Below are 15152 nucleotides of genomic sequence, written 5' to 3'. Positions count from 1 at the left end.
GAGTGTTGACTTCCTCTGAAGAAGTCAAACAGAAACTGTCTTGCCCAGAAGGTCCCATTCTCACAGTGACGGCTTGCAGCCAATGACCGACTGACGTGGGAGGAAATAATGTGAGCCCCGCCGTCTCAAGATGACACCAACTCAATGGTACAGTTTGTGCTCCAGACCTCCCCGTGAGATCAGGCTACTTTTCTGCGGGGCTACTGTCTTTACTTTCCCCTCTGCCCTCTCCTCTTTCTCTCACTCTTCTTCTCCCTCCTTCTGTTGATCATACAAGAGTCCTCATCTCAGTTTCTGCATCTAGAAGATATGACCTAAGACAGGGGTACCAGAATAGCATGGGCTTGGGAAATAGATTTTTCGGGTGGAATTTTGGAGGAGGAGCCCTCAGGAGTCAGACAGCAATGGGTGTCCCATGACTGGAGGTAGGTGGAGTTCTGATAGTCTCTGGGGTACTGGGTCATCTGTGGTAAGGTCGGAGGGCATGTAGGTGGAAGGGGTGTACTGGCTGGTGCAGTGTCTCTGGAATTTGAGAGGTACATGGGGGAAGTGGTTACACTAAGGAGGAAGGCTGGAATTAGGTTGCTCTTGCTAAGTGCTCTTTGAACACTGAAGAAAGGAAATGACATGTTCAGGTCTGTTAATCAGCAATTTAAAGCAGAGTGTGAAATTCCAAGGGCCTCATTGGCAGCATTTAAAAGAATTCTTTCCTACTATGTTCAGAGGCAGATAGAGCTGAAGACCAAACCCAGGACATAATGAGAGAAGAAGAAGTCAAAGAAGGCTGAGTTGTCAGCCTAGAGAAGTGTCCTTTATGGCATTGCCAGGTCCTCAAATGGGGAAGGACTGGGAACCCAAGACCTGGTGTGGGACCATCAGGGTAGATGCAGTTGAGAACCTTGAACCTACTCTAGTTTCTCCTGAACCCTCTAGATCTGAAGAAATTACTCCCTCTCATTGGAAATTAGAGTCCCCCTTTGCTTGAATACTATGCAGAGGTCTCATTCAAGGGCAGACCATTTACTGGATTGTGCTTCCCATCTTGCAAGAACCGGAATAACATGGCTGCATGGAGCCTGGGGATGTTGGGTCAAGTCGGGAAGAATATACAGCAGGATGGAGAGCTTGCCAACTTGGAGGCATGCTCTGGTGACACAAGATTGAATTCCCCAGCACAGGCCCTGGGACACAGTACTAATATGCTACTGGGATCGCTTTTAGAAGACTGGAAAAAGCACTGGTTCCAATTAAATGAAATATAGGTGTCAGGCAGTCATGGCAGGCTATGGAGGAAGAAATAAAAAAAATACCTAGATGTGAGCATGCTAGAATAAGTCTCCTATGTAAGACATGAAAGTGTTAGGAGAGCTTGGAAGATATGCCACTTATGAAGGTAATGAATGTGCTGGTGAGCACCAGCATTTTTTAGAAGCTCAGCAGTAGCTATATTTTGTAGGCTAGAATGGATGGTAGGAGATGCTGTTACAGAACTGGGCTTTGTAGCAACAATAAAGATGATGGGATCCCAGAATAGCACTTAACCAAAGCAAAGCTGGAGTAATTACTGTTGTGAACAGCAGTATTGGATTGGCATCCACAGGACCCTGCCTTGCAGAATCCGCAAGAATGGTCAATAGGATAGGTGTTCCTAAAGGCAAGATAGATGGGCAGCTAACAAGGATGTTGCTTAATATATATGACCAAATGGAGTAAAGAATGAGCAGAAGGCTGAAGTTAGTTGCCCCAATAAGTGGCCACAATCCTTTGCCTGGTTTTCAGTCTGTGCTATTTTTTTAGTCCCAGAACCAATTAACTACAGAGGCTAGGTCCTCATGGAGAAGGACCCTGAAACACCATGACATGGGCAGTTTGGTAATTTCCTCACTCCTTCCCCAAAAGGAACTATAGACGTGTACTTGGATAACCATACATGGAAGAAAGGGATATGCCCAGTACTTTGAGCACTGTGGATACAGGTTCCAAGTTGACACTGATTTGGGGGGACCCAAAGTGATATCCTGGCCTCCTCTATCATTGTAGAGACATAGGGGAGTCAGATCATACATGGGAGTCCCAGCCAAGGTCCATATCACAGTGGGTCCACTAGGTACACAGACCCACCCAGGGTCATTTCCTCAGGCCCAAATAAAGAATTAGAGTGACCGTTCCCAACCCTCACCTTGATTCCTATGGCCTGAAGAGTAGGAGTTATTACAGAGGGAAAGGCCAAGAAACTTTCCCTGCAGGCCAAGAGAATAACTCTCGCATGTTGAGAGAATGACAGAGGTCAGTGCTATTCTTAAAGATTTAAAGGACTCAAGGGTGGAAGCCCCATTATATCGCCATTTAATTAACTAGGCCTGGCTACTGCAAATAGTAGCAATAATACAGTACCACCATGTAACAAATAGCCCCAATTCCAAAAGCTTGTTTCAGATGTAGTGTCTTTATTAGAAAAGATTAACACAGCCTCTGGTACATGGTATGTACCTGTGTTGATCAGGCATATGTGTCCTCTTCAATACCCAATAAGAAGGAGAATCAATCTGCATTTCTATGGGCTGGTCAAGAGTAAACATTCGTGGTCTTACTAAAAGGCTATGTTATTTCTTTGGATATCCACACCACTGTTACAGCTCTTTTCTGGTGAGTGGTTGGCTGTATCTTATTTCATTCTTTTACTTTCAGCCTCTCTGTGCCATTATAAAAGTATCTTTTGTCAATGGCATATAAGTGGATTTTTAAAAATTCAGTCTATGAATTTTGTGCTTAAAAAGGGAATTTACTTCCTTTACATATATTTTTACTTCATTGTGTGATCTCATTTTGATATATCTATTTTTCATATTTACTTTATTTCCTAATTCTAGAAAATTCTCAAAGAATTTCTGGAAAATTCTCAGTTTTACCATTTTAAATAATACCTTAGTTCCATTCTATATTTTCTGTCCTATAACTTTCCTTAGATATGTATTGGGCATTTAATTCATTTTCCAAGTCATGGTCTTTCTTTATATTTTTACCCATTTATATTTTATGCTGGTTTATGGGTAATTACTTCAGATATTTCTTCAGTTCCCCAAATCTTTCCCTTTTTTAAAAGATTTTATTTATTTATTTGAGAGAGAGAGAGCATGAACAGGGGGAGGAACAGAAGGAGAGGGAGAAGCAGACAGCCTGCTGAGTAGGGAGCCTGACTCGGGCTCTATCCCAGGACCCCAGGATCATGACCTGAGCTGAAGGCATAGGCTTAACCAACGAACCACCCAGCTGCCCCTCCCCACATCTTTCTTTAGCAGCATCTAACCTACTGGATTTTTTTTTTTTAAGATTAATGACTATGGTTATAACATTTATTAATCTACATGCACTCAACATAGCATATAAATATATAAAGCAAATATTAACAGACTGAAGGAGAAGTAGGCAGCAATAAAATAACAGTAGGGGACTTTAATAACCCAGTCTCAACAACAGATAGATCATCCAGCCAGAAAATCAACAAGAAAACAGCAGCTATGAACCATACTTTGAGCCAAATGGAGCTAACAGACATACACAGAACATTCCATCCAAGAGAAGCAGAAATCACATTCTTCTCAAGTGTGCCTGGATCCTTCTCAGAATAGATGATATGTAGGCCACAAAACAAGTCTTAACAAATTTAAGAAGGTTGAAATCACATCAAGAATCTTTTCTGACTACAATGGTATGAAACTAGAAATGAGGAGGAAAAGTTGGAAAGTGCAAATGTATGTAGAAATGAAGTAGCACTGCTAAACAGCCAATGCATTAAATAATCAAAGGGGAAGTCAAAAAGTATCCTGAGACAAAGAAAATGGAAACACAACATACCAAAACTTATGGGATGCTGCAAAAGTAGTCCTGAGGGAATTTTACAATGATAAATGCTTACATTAAGAGAAAAGAAAGATCTCAAACAACCTAGCCTACACATCAAGGAACTAGGAAAAGGACAACAAAATAAGCCAAAAGTTAGCAAGAAGGAAGGAAATAACTGAGATTAGGGCAGAAATAAATGAAATACACTAGAAAGACAATAGGAAGATCAATGAAACTAAGAGCTGTTTTTGAAAATATAAACAAAATCGATAAACCTTTAACCAAACTAACCAAGAGAAAAGGAGAAACTCAAATAAGGTGGTAAAAGTGGAGATATTACAGTTGGTATCACAGAAGTACAAAAGACTACTATGAACAATTATATGTCAACAAATTGGATTACTTGGAAGAAATAAATATAATCCTAGACACATATAATCTATCAAGACTGAATCATGAAGAAATGGAAAATTTGAATAGATAAATAATGACTAAAGAGATTAAAGCAGTAATCAAAACTCTCTCAGCAAAGAAAAGTTGAGGACCAGATGGCTTCAGTGGTGAATTCTACTAAATATTTAAAGAAGAATTAATGCTAATCCTTCTCAAACTCCTCCAAAACATTGAAGAAGAGGGAACACTCCCAAACTCATTTTATGAAGCTAGCATTACTCTCATACAAAAGCAAAATAAGGACAATACAAGAAAAGAAAATTGTAGGCCAATAATGTCTGGTGAACATATATGCAAAAACCCTCAACAAAATAGCAGGAAACTGAATTCAACAATACATTAAAAGGATCACACACCTGATCGAGTAGGATTCATCCTTGTGATGCAAGGGTAGTTCAACATCTGCGAATCAACAAACACACACCACATTAACAGAATGAAGGGTAAAAACCATATGAACATGTCAATAGATACATAAAACACATTTGACAAAATTCAACATCCTTTGATAAAAACAACTTCAACAAATTATGTGTAGAAGGAATGCACCTCAACATAATAAAGGCCATCTATGACAAGCCCAAAAAACATCCTAATGGTGAAAAGCTGAAAGTTTTTCCTGTAAGACTAGCAGTGAGACAAGAGTGTTTATTTACCACTACTATTCAACATGGTACTAGAATTCTTAGAGTAATTAAGCAAGAAAAAAAAGTAGGCATCCATATCAGAGAGGAAGAAGTAAAATTGTCACTGTTTGCAGATAACATATCATAATTGAAAATCCTAAAGACTCCCCCAAAACACTGTTAGAATTAATAAATTCAGTAAAGTTGCAGGTTACAGAGCCAACATATAAAAATCAGTTGTGTTTATAAACATAAACAACAAGCTATCTAGAAAAGAAATTAAGAAAATAATTCCACTTATAATAGCATCAAAAGAATAAACTACATAGGAATCAATTTAACCAAGGAGGTGAAAGATCTATACAATGAAAACTATAAGACTATGAAACTATAAGAAAGAAATCAAAGAAACACAAGTGGAAAGCTATCCTATATTCATAGATAGGATAAAATTAATAGTTTAAATGTCAATCCTACCCAAAGCAGTCTACACATTCAGTGCAGTCCCTATCAAAATTCTAATGGCATTTTCCCCCATAGAAATAGATAAAAGAATCCTAAGATTTGTATAGAACCACAAAAGACTCTGAATAGCTGAAGTGTTGAAAGAAGAATAAAGTTGGAGGCATTACACTTCCTGGTTTCAAACTATATTACACAGTTGTAGTAATCAAAAGAGCTGGCATAAGAATAGACACATTGGCCAGTGGGATAGAATGGAGAGCCCAGAAATAGACCTATGCATATAGGGTCAACTAATCCTTACAAAGACACCAGGAATACTCAAAGAGAAAAGATGACCTCTTTAATAAATGGTGCTGGAAGAACTGGATATCCACATGCAGAAGAATGAAATTGGGCCCCTATCTTACGACACTCACAAAAGTTAACCTGGAATGGATTAAAGACTTAAATGTAAGACCTAAAACCATAAACCCTTAGAAGAACGCCTAGAAGAAAAAGCTCCTTGACATTGACATGACACTAATTTTTTGGATTTAACACCAAAAGCACAAGCAATAAAAGCAAAAAACAAGTGGACTACAAGTTAAAAAGCTTCTGCACAGAAAAAGAAACAATGAACAAAATGAAAAGGCAGGCTACAGAACTGGAGAAAATATTTGCAAGCCATCTATCTGACATGGGGTTAATATCCAAAATACATAAGGAACTCATAAAACTAAATAGCAAAAAACCCTAATAACCTTTTCTAAAAATGTGCAAAGGAACTGAATAGACATTTTCTCCAAGAACATATACAAATGGCTGACAGGTATATGAAAAGATGCTCAATATCACTAAGAATCAGGGAAATGGCAAAACTACCATAAGATAGCCCCTCAAATCTGTTAGGATGGCTGTTATCAAAAGGACAAGAGATAACACATGTTGGTGAGGATGTGTCCCTTGCACAGTGTTGATGGGAATGTAAATGGGTGCAGCCATTATGGAAAACAGTATGGAGCCTCCTCAAAAGATTTAAAATAGTACTACCCTATGATCCAGCAATTGTACATCCAGAGAAAATGAAGTATCTCAGATACATGCACTCCCGTGTTCACTGCAGCATTATTCACATTAGCCAAGACATGGAAAAAAACTTGTGTCTGTCAATAGACAAATGGATAAAGAAAATGTAGTACCTAAATATAATGGAACATAGTTCAGTCACGAGAAAGAAGGAAATATTGCCATTTGTGCCAACATGGATGGACCTAGAGGACATGAGGCCAAGTGAAATAAACCAAAGAATGGCAAATAGTATGATCTCACTTGTATGTGGAGTCTCAAAAGCAGAGAGTAAGATGGTGGTTACCAGGGGCTGGGGGTAGGGGAAATGAGATGTCGGTCATGGGTATAAACTTTTTATTAGTTTATACAACATGGTGACTAGAGTTCGCAATTTTATATTGCCAAGAGAGTAGGTTTTTAGGGTTCTTACCACACCCACACACAAAAAGATAACTATAGGAGGTGACGGAGGTGTTAATTAGCTTGATTGTGGCAATCATTTCACAGTGTATATGTATATCAAATCATGTTGTACCATAAATATGTATATATATATAAAAATATATATATTTATATATTATATATATATAAATTTTCATTGTTCAATTATACCTCAGTAAATCTGGGAAAAAATGGCTGGTTCTTTGGCAGAAGCTCTACTTAGTTTTTCAAATTGGTTCTTTTGTCTGTTTGGAGGTTCTGTTGTTTTATTATGTCTCAAAGCCCTTTTCCAAATTTAATAATTTTGAACATACTTAAATTTAAATATTTAATTATAGACCCATAAGACTTTAAAAGCTACTGTTTGTGCCTCCTTGGGTGTCCATTTCCCCGTTTGCCATGTCTGCTGACTTGACCTCCCGAGGTCTTTCCCTTGCACGGCTTACACCTTGTTACCATGAGCTCATCTTTGTTCTTTATTTTGCATGAGACAAGTATACTCTGGGTTCTGGAAATGTCTCTGGAAAGGCTTCACATTTCCTTTTGCCACTGCCCTAGAGGTTTCATGGTCTTCTGTTTCATCGTTTGAGGAGTCCCACCAGTACTGGCGTAGTATAAATTTGGGACCCCATGAATATTGGAAGGCTGGATTTTAATTTTACGTGTATATGAATTTTTTTCCTATCAAGAAGGTAGTATGGACAGCAAAAGGTCCATGCTATTTCCAGGAGCCTGTGAGCAGAATTTTTCTAATTGCTCATTCATAAACTGACTGTTGTTTGGGGGTTCCTGTCTTGGTCTGTTCAGGCTGCTATAACAACATATTCAGGGCTCGCTGCCTCCTCTACTCTCTCCCACTTTTATTTTGGGTCATTCTTACTGTCTCTGGTGCTTAAGTACACTGGCTTCAGCATTAGGCAGACCTGGTTTGAGTTTTGGCACTCAGCACTTGACGGTGTGACTTAGACAACTTTTTCAACCTCTCTGAGTCTCAGCTTTCTCATTTAGGCAAAGGAGAAAATAACAGTAATTTGTTGACTTGTGAGGATTTATGGAGAGCATACATGGACAGTGCTCTGCAGAGGGCAAGTGCCCTGCAGCTGTTAGATGTCATGATTATTAGCTTCGACTTGGTTTTTGGCATCTTCTTCTGAAACTCTTACCAACTTTCCCTGACTTCTTACTGCTTCTTTACATTATCTATGTTTAAGCCAGAATCAATTTTTTTTTAATTGTTGCTTTTCCATTATTGACAAAAATATTCCCCAAAGCACCACTTTTGGTCTTGCTATACCTTTATTATCTTGGACCTACTAAGTTCATGACTTCTGTCTCTCACTAAAGCTGCTGATTAATTTTCAGGGTGTCCCATATAAAAAGAGGGAGATGGTATTGATGGTGTCTGAGTATGTGTCTATATGAGAGTAGGGATGGGTCAGCCATATTGTGTGTGTATATTTTAAAGATTTTATTTATTTATTTGAGAGGGGAAGGGGCAGAGGGAGAGGGTGAGAGAGAACCCTAAGCAGACTCTGCACTGAGCACAGAGCCCAACACAGGGCTCAATCTCATGACCCTGAGATCATGATCTGAGCCGAAACCAAGAGTCGGATGCCTAACTGACTGAGCCACCCAGGCGCCCCATGTCAGACATATTGTTTTATGTGTCATTATCTTGACATTAGCTTTACTAAGCTTTGCCACATTGAACACACAGACTGTTTACATGTAGATTCAGGGGTTTTGTCTTCATATCTACCTTAGAGCCTTAATTACTGTTGATTCTAACCCATGTAGCCCAAACAGAATATCAGAGGTGATTTGAATGTTATACTGGAAAGTGTCTATTATGCCATCTGTGATGTGGTCAGCATTAGGCTTCCTTTGAAATACTAGTGGGTAACCAGGCCCCTATTTGGACATCATACTAGTATAAGTTTTAAACATGAACATCTTCATCATAATGAAAGGTTTATGGAGCTCCCATCATGTACAGCACTGTGCCTCCCAACTCTGCATCCCAGCATCTCTGGTCCCATCCATGGACGCGACCCCAGTACAAGGAGGGAGGGAGTCACCAGATAGTCACCCATTTTCAATTTTGGAGTCAGATCCCTCTGTGCATTTCCGGAAGACAGTCTCCAGTTAGAAAATAAAACAAAATCGTGATGACGATTTGGGCTACAGACCAGAAGTGCAATGTGTCCTTCGTTTCTAGGAGTGAAATTTTTAAGTCTACTGAGATTATTTCAAGGTCCATGTTCATCATATCCATTTTCTGAAGGAAACTTCCTAGGAAGAGTGTCTGGTTACTTGATGCGGAAATTGCTTTCCTTTCTGGATGGAGACCATCATCCTCAAACTAATTTCCTGTTTAGTGTTCAATATTTGAAAGCAGGAAATTGTCATAATAGATGGGAAGCTTGAGATGATGGTGGAAATGCGTTCAGAAATCTGGTTGCTAGGGAAATCACTGTTGCCTACTTTATTAAAAACCTAGGCCTTATTTGGCATTTCCCCCCTCATTCCTATTCTCATCAATAGCCCATTATCAAAAGAACTTTATTAAATATCGATCTCTGCTTGGCACTATGGGTGATTGGGCCCCTGCCCATTAGCACCTTGTAACAACAAAAACAACGAAGAACCACAAGAACAAAATGACAGTATTAATTTGATACTTAATTATTGATAGACATTCGTCTAAGAACCTTAGTTGGCTTTTAAAAAATGTAGTCCTTACAACAGCCATATGAGGAAGGGACTGTTATTACTTCCATTATATTGATGAAGTGCTTGAGACACAAAGTCAATAATTTACTCAAAGACACACAACTAGTAAATAGAAGAGTCTGGATTCACCCCTTCCCAGCTCACATCATTAACCACTGTGTTCTACTGCTTCTAATCTATTGGGAAAAAACGAGAAAGAATAGAGAGAATGCACACGTAGACCAAAAATATAAATGTGAATTTATTATCGCATGCTAGAGTTTAGCACATTTTGCAGGATGGGGGTGAGAAGAGAATTTGAGGAATTGGATATTGAGGTGAAGCCCTGATCTGCAAAACAGTGAGATTCTGAAAAGACAACTATGTATTTGTAAATTGATTGAAAGGATGGGAGAGGCAGGTGGAGAACAAGAAAGATTACATTTTATTTTATTTTTTAAAAGATTTTATTTATTTATTTGAGAGAGAGAGAGAGTGAGAGAACAAGAGCAGAGGGAATGACAGAGGGAGAGGGAGAAGCAAGCTCCCCACTGAGCAAGGAGCCCGATGCGGGACTCCATCCCAGGACCCTGGGATCATGACCTGAGCTGAAGGCAGATGCTTAACCGACCGAGCCACCCAGGTGCCCCGAAAGATTACATTTTAGAAATGGAAACGGTCTGATGGGCCAAATGGAGAGCAGAGTAGATTAGCTCAAGGTTGGTGGGCTCAGGGGGTTGGTCTGCAGGAAGCAAGGTCAGCACATCCCAGAGACCCAGCTTCTTGGAACTCGATTGCTCAGTCCACTCAGAAGCAAGATATGGTGTCAGCCTGATGTGGCCTCACCATCTCAGCCTTTTGCATGTCACCAGAAGCAGGTGAGTTTTAATCAACCACCCCACCTGTTGAAGCTTTGTATCCTCATGTTGGAGCAACATGGTCTAGTGATGCAAATGCCACCTAGGAAGTCAATAAAATCGGATTCTATTCTTGGTGTTTTCTGGAATGAGTAGCAGTCATTCTGGGTAGCTCACTAACAAGACATTTTAATGAGTTAATAAATCTTTCTTACTGAACTACATGGAAAGACGTGAAACATTACACTTTAGCTACTCACCAGCCTTAATTAAACTTGATGTTGAAAAGGTCAGCGCCCTGTCTGGCGGGCTCATATCACTTCAGACCTGACAGTAGGGGCGGCTGTAGGGGTGAAAGCAAGCGTGTGCACAGGACATGGGGGTCCTAGGCCGACCACTGGAGCCTTCACTGGGTGCATTGTAAACGAGCCATGTCCCAGCTAATGACATTAGCATTTATATTGAGTGCTGGCTCTGTGTAAGTCATTGCTGCAAGTGTTTAGATGCATTAATGCATTTAATGTCCAAAAGCACCCCTAGTAGGTACTTGCTGTTATAATTCTTGATAGATAAGGAAACGGAGGCACAGAGAATTGTAATGACTTGGCCAAGGTCCTGCAGTCTACAAAGTGATAGAGCCAAGATTTGAATGCATGGATTCTGATTTCAGAGTCTGTGTGCTTGAACACTAGTCTTTGCTATCTCCTTCCATCAGGGGTTGGGTTGTGTTCACATAGTTAAAAATACACCAGCCTCCTGTGGGTTTTGAGGCACCACTACCTTCCAGGAATTCCAGCAAATGCATTTTAGGATAGGTCAAAACACACTCACCAATATCATACAGATTGGTAGAGGTCACTGGGAGTTTGGGTTGGTAAGAACAATTATTGCACTTTTTTGAACTAACATACCTTGATTCAGCAAACATTTCTTGAGCTTCTGCCATGAACTAGAAACTATGTTAGGTGTTGGGGAGAGCTATGAGTCAGATGTGGTATTGACCATCAGGGCTCTCAAAGGTGAGCAGGTCTGCCCTTTCTAAGATTTCTGGGAAAACACAAAAATAGCATTCTGGATGGATCTTTTGTAAACTCAGCGCTTGAGTTCTGAGGGGGACTCGCCTTCATTGCTCGCACTGATTTAGACCAAATTCCCGCATATGGTAACATACGTACATAGTAGTCCCTGCCCATGTTTTTCGGCTCCATACAAGTGCAGAGCTCTGTGATAAAGGACGTGTTTAACCCGGGACATTTTGAAGAGAGGTGAGATGCAGCTACTTTCTCGTCCTTTCTAGCAGAATCTATCCAAGGGAGCGAAGTCTCTGAGTCAGGCCCCCTGGGTATCAACGCCAGCTTGATCACTTTCTGGCCATATGTTTTCATCTCTCTGAGCCTAGACTTCCTTCTCGGTAACATGGAGGAAATAAAAGAGGTCACCCTTGGAATTCTTTCCAGGATAAATTAAATGCAAAAAAGGCAGAACAGTGTTTATCACACTGTGGGCAACAGAGAAAGTGCTCAGTAAGTGCAAGCTATTTTGATTCCATTTCCGAGGTCCGTCTCACTGTGCAGTCCTCTGGAACAGACTCTCTAGCAGAACAAAAAGTACATTCCTCTCTTTCTTTTTTCCCTCAGAGCCGAGAGTAAACTGGGCCAGGCAAGACATGGGAGTAACAAGCTCAGTGTTTCTTGCTGATGGTTTCTCGTTCTCAAAAGGCAAGAGAAGTAACAAGGGAGCGGCTCCTCTGGACCAGACTGAGGGGGTTGATGAGCTGGAGACGGGGATCTTGAGAGAAAACCAAGGCACCTTACGCATTGGGGCGCAGAGCGTCCACTCTCCTGGTTGGTGTGTTCACATCTGATCCGCGTCCTCTGCTCTCCCCCGCATGGCTGCTCTGAGCTGCCCTCTGCGGTCCTCAAGCTTCCCTCTCTCCTCTGGCCCCATCTTGGCCTTCTGCAGATAAACCTTGCCCTCTGCCTCTACTCAGCCTCATCCTCCAGTCTGGCGTGTTGCACAGCTGTAGAGGGTGCTGGGCACTTTGGAGTCCTGCAGCTTAGTTAAGGGCCTTGTCCCAGATGCCCTCCCCCCACCCGGGTCCTGAGCTACTTTAGCTGGAGCGCACTTGATCCGGTTCTTTCCACGTGCCGCGCTCACTCTTGGCTCTGGCACTTTGTGCTCTTGCTTCAGCCTTCAAAGTCCCAAGTCCACCTCCCCCACCCAAAAAAAGAACAGATTCCTCCTTAGACCAGGGTCACTCCGGTCAACTTCTGCTCATATTTCAGGACATTTCCTCAGGGAGGTCTTCCCAGAAACTTAATCTAGGACGGATGCCTTTGTTCAGCAGGATCCCAGGATGCTCCTTTTTTGTAGCCTCTAACACGAGCGATTTGCTTAAAGTCTGTGTCAAGGCCATGGGGACAGGAGCACTGCTGGTCCTGGTCTTCCTGGTGTGAATTCAGATAGTCCTGCCTCCGCCCTGGCCTCCTTCCCGCAGCCTCTCTGAGAGGCGACCTCTTTTTAATAATTTAATAATTTAATAATTCCTGTTTGAAGCTCTTCTTAGTGGCTCCTTCCATAACTGCAAATAACACATTTATGATTTCTTGATTTATTAACTGAGACAATATTGAGTGATTTCCTATCATGGGAAGATGAGGGTTTCCTTTATCTTCTCTGTAGCTCGTTTTACTCCCTCTCTTTCTAATGTTTGTGCTTCATTTTCAGTTCTTTCATTGCGCTGTCTTCTTAACAACAAATTTTAAAGTTAAGCCATTATCTCTTTTTTCAATTCATTTTATTTTATTAATTGATTGATTGAGAGAGCAAGCGAGGTGAGCATGGGGGTGGGGAGGGGTGCAGGGGAGAGAACCCTAAGCAGTCTTCACACCTAGAGCCCGATGTGACGCTCGATCTCACGACCCTGAGATCACAACCCGAAATCAAGAGTCAGAGACTTAACCCACTGAGCCACCCAGGCGCCCCTTTTTAAATTAAATTTAATTAATTACTTTTTTTTTTTGAGAGAGTGTGTTTCTTAAATTTTTCTTTGTTATTAAGTTCTTAAATTTACATGCATTTCTTCTTTCCCTGACCTTTAGTCACTCTTAATTTCTCACTAGATCAGATGATGATATCAGTCTTCCTACCCTTCTCTCCCCTTATCCTTTCCCTTCTGTTTTCCACATCTTGCTAGCTCTCTCTTTATTGCTACAGCATCAGATTGATCACATTTGCAGTCCGTTTCAAAATCATATTTTAGGCATTTCGTTTGTCTACCGTTTGATTCTGAAGGTTGAAAACAAGTAATCGGTTTGCACTATTTTGACTTTGTGTTTGTCGTGGCAGGACCCCTTGAGGCACAGGGTTCGGTCCTCTGTCTGTGGGTTCATGTCCCAGCTCCTGTCCCACCAACGATAGGGTGCCCAGTGGGAAGGAAGGTTGGGTTTCACATGGCTTCTCTTGTCTTAGACTCTAATCAGAGAATCATGCTTAATAATTTGGACCATGATTTCATTGTGCACTTTATTTTTAAATTTCCCTTCTCTCTCTCTCTTTTTTTAAACTTCCATTTATTTATTTATTTTTAAGAAAGCTCTAGGCCCAACATGGGGGTTGAACTCACAACCCTGAGATCAAGAGTCCCTTGCTCCACCGACTGAGCCAGCCAGGGGCCCCTATTTCTAAATGTCCTTTGGGGTTTCTATTGCTTGTCTTTTTTTCTCCTTCATAAGAGTCAATGTATCTTTCTGTAGACTAAAAGTAACCTTCCCATCTATTGCCTGAAATCACAGCCCTTTTCTCTTCCCACTCTGATTTCTATTATTTTGTAGATGTCTGTTCTCTCTGGAAGCTTGGATGCTTTTTTCTTTTTTGTCCTAAAATTTCACAAAAATGTGTCTCTTTTCTTTAACCACTCACAGTGTTGAATATTCAGCAGACACATCCAATCTGAAGATTTCTGTATTCTGTAGCCAGGAGAAATTTTCTTCTATTATTTTATTGATAATTTTTCTCCTGTTATCTTTTTATCTTTGACGGATTCTCTGTGTCTTTTATTTTTTATCTCTTTTTAAAATTTTTATGAGAGGGGATTTTTACTTTTTGGGGAAGCCTTTCAAATTATTCACGTAGTAATTTGTTATTTTAAAACTATTTGATGTTCCTTTTTTATAGTATTCTATTTTTGTCTTATGGGTGCCATTTCTTCTTGAAAGCTAATTAGACTTTTTTTAGAGTTCTCCTATGAGTTCTGAAATACTTATGTTTCCCATGGACTCTGTTATTCTCTGTGTATCCTCTTTCAAGGTGCTGATTTTCCCCAGGTGTCTGATGATTCTGGCTATACTTTCATGTTTAAGGATGAAGGACCACGTGGTTGGCTTAGGAGTATTGGAGGCAATGAATCTGCTCTCGACCAGGCCATTCTGGGTCTTCCATCCATCTCTCCCACAAGGAATGAGAAGTACACCCACTAGCTCTGTGTCCGTGAGCAGGGCTCCTTGGTGGGAGGATTTTGCTTTTAGATGTCATAATGGCAAGCTAGCCACTAGAATGAGCTCCTCTAATCCAAATGTTAGGTTGAGGAGAGCTTTGCTTTGAGGCACCCATATCCATACTCTGGTCTTAGTTCTGTCCAGGAAATCCCCTACACACACACACACGCACACACACACGTTAGGGCAGAAATTTTAGTGCCCCTATCAGT

Source organism: Mirounga leonina, unplaced genomic scaffold (assembly GCF_011800145.1).
Source record: "Mirounga leonina isolate KUSES-001 unplaced genomic scaffold, KU_Mleo_1.0 Mir_366, whole genome shotgun sequence".
Classification (NCBI taxonomy): domain Eukaryota; kingdom Metazoa; phylum Chordata; class Mammalia; order Carnivora; family Phocidae; genus Mirounga; species Mirounga leonina.
The sequence above is the reverse complement of the archived record's forward strand: the minus strand, read 5'-3'. Positions refer to the sequence as shown.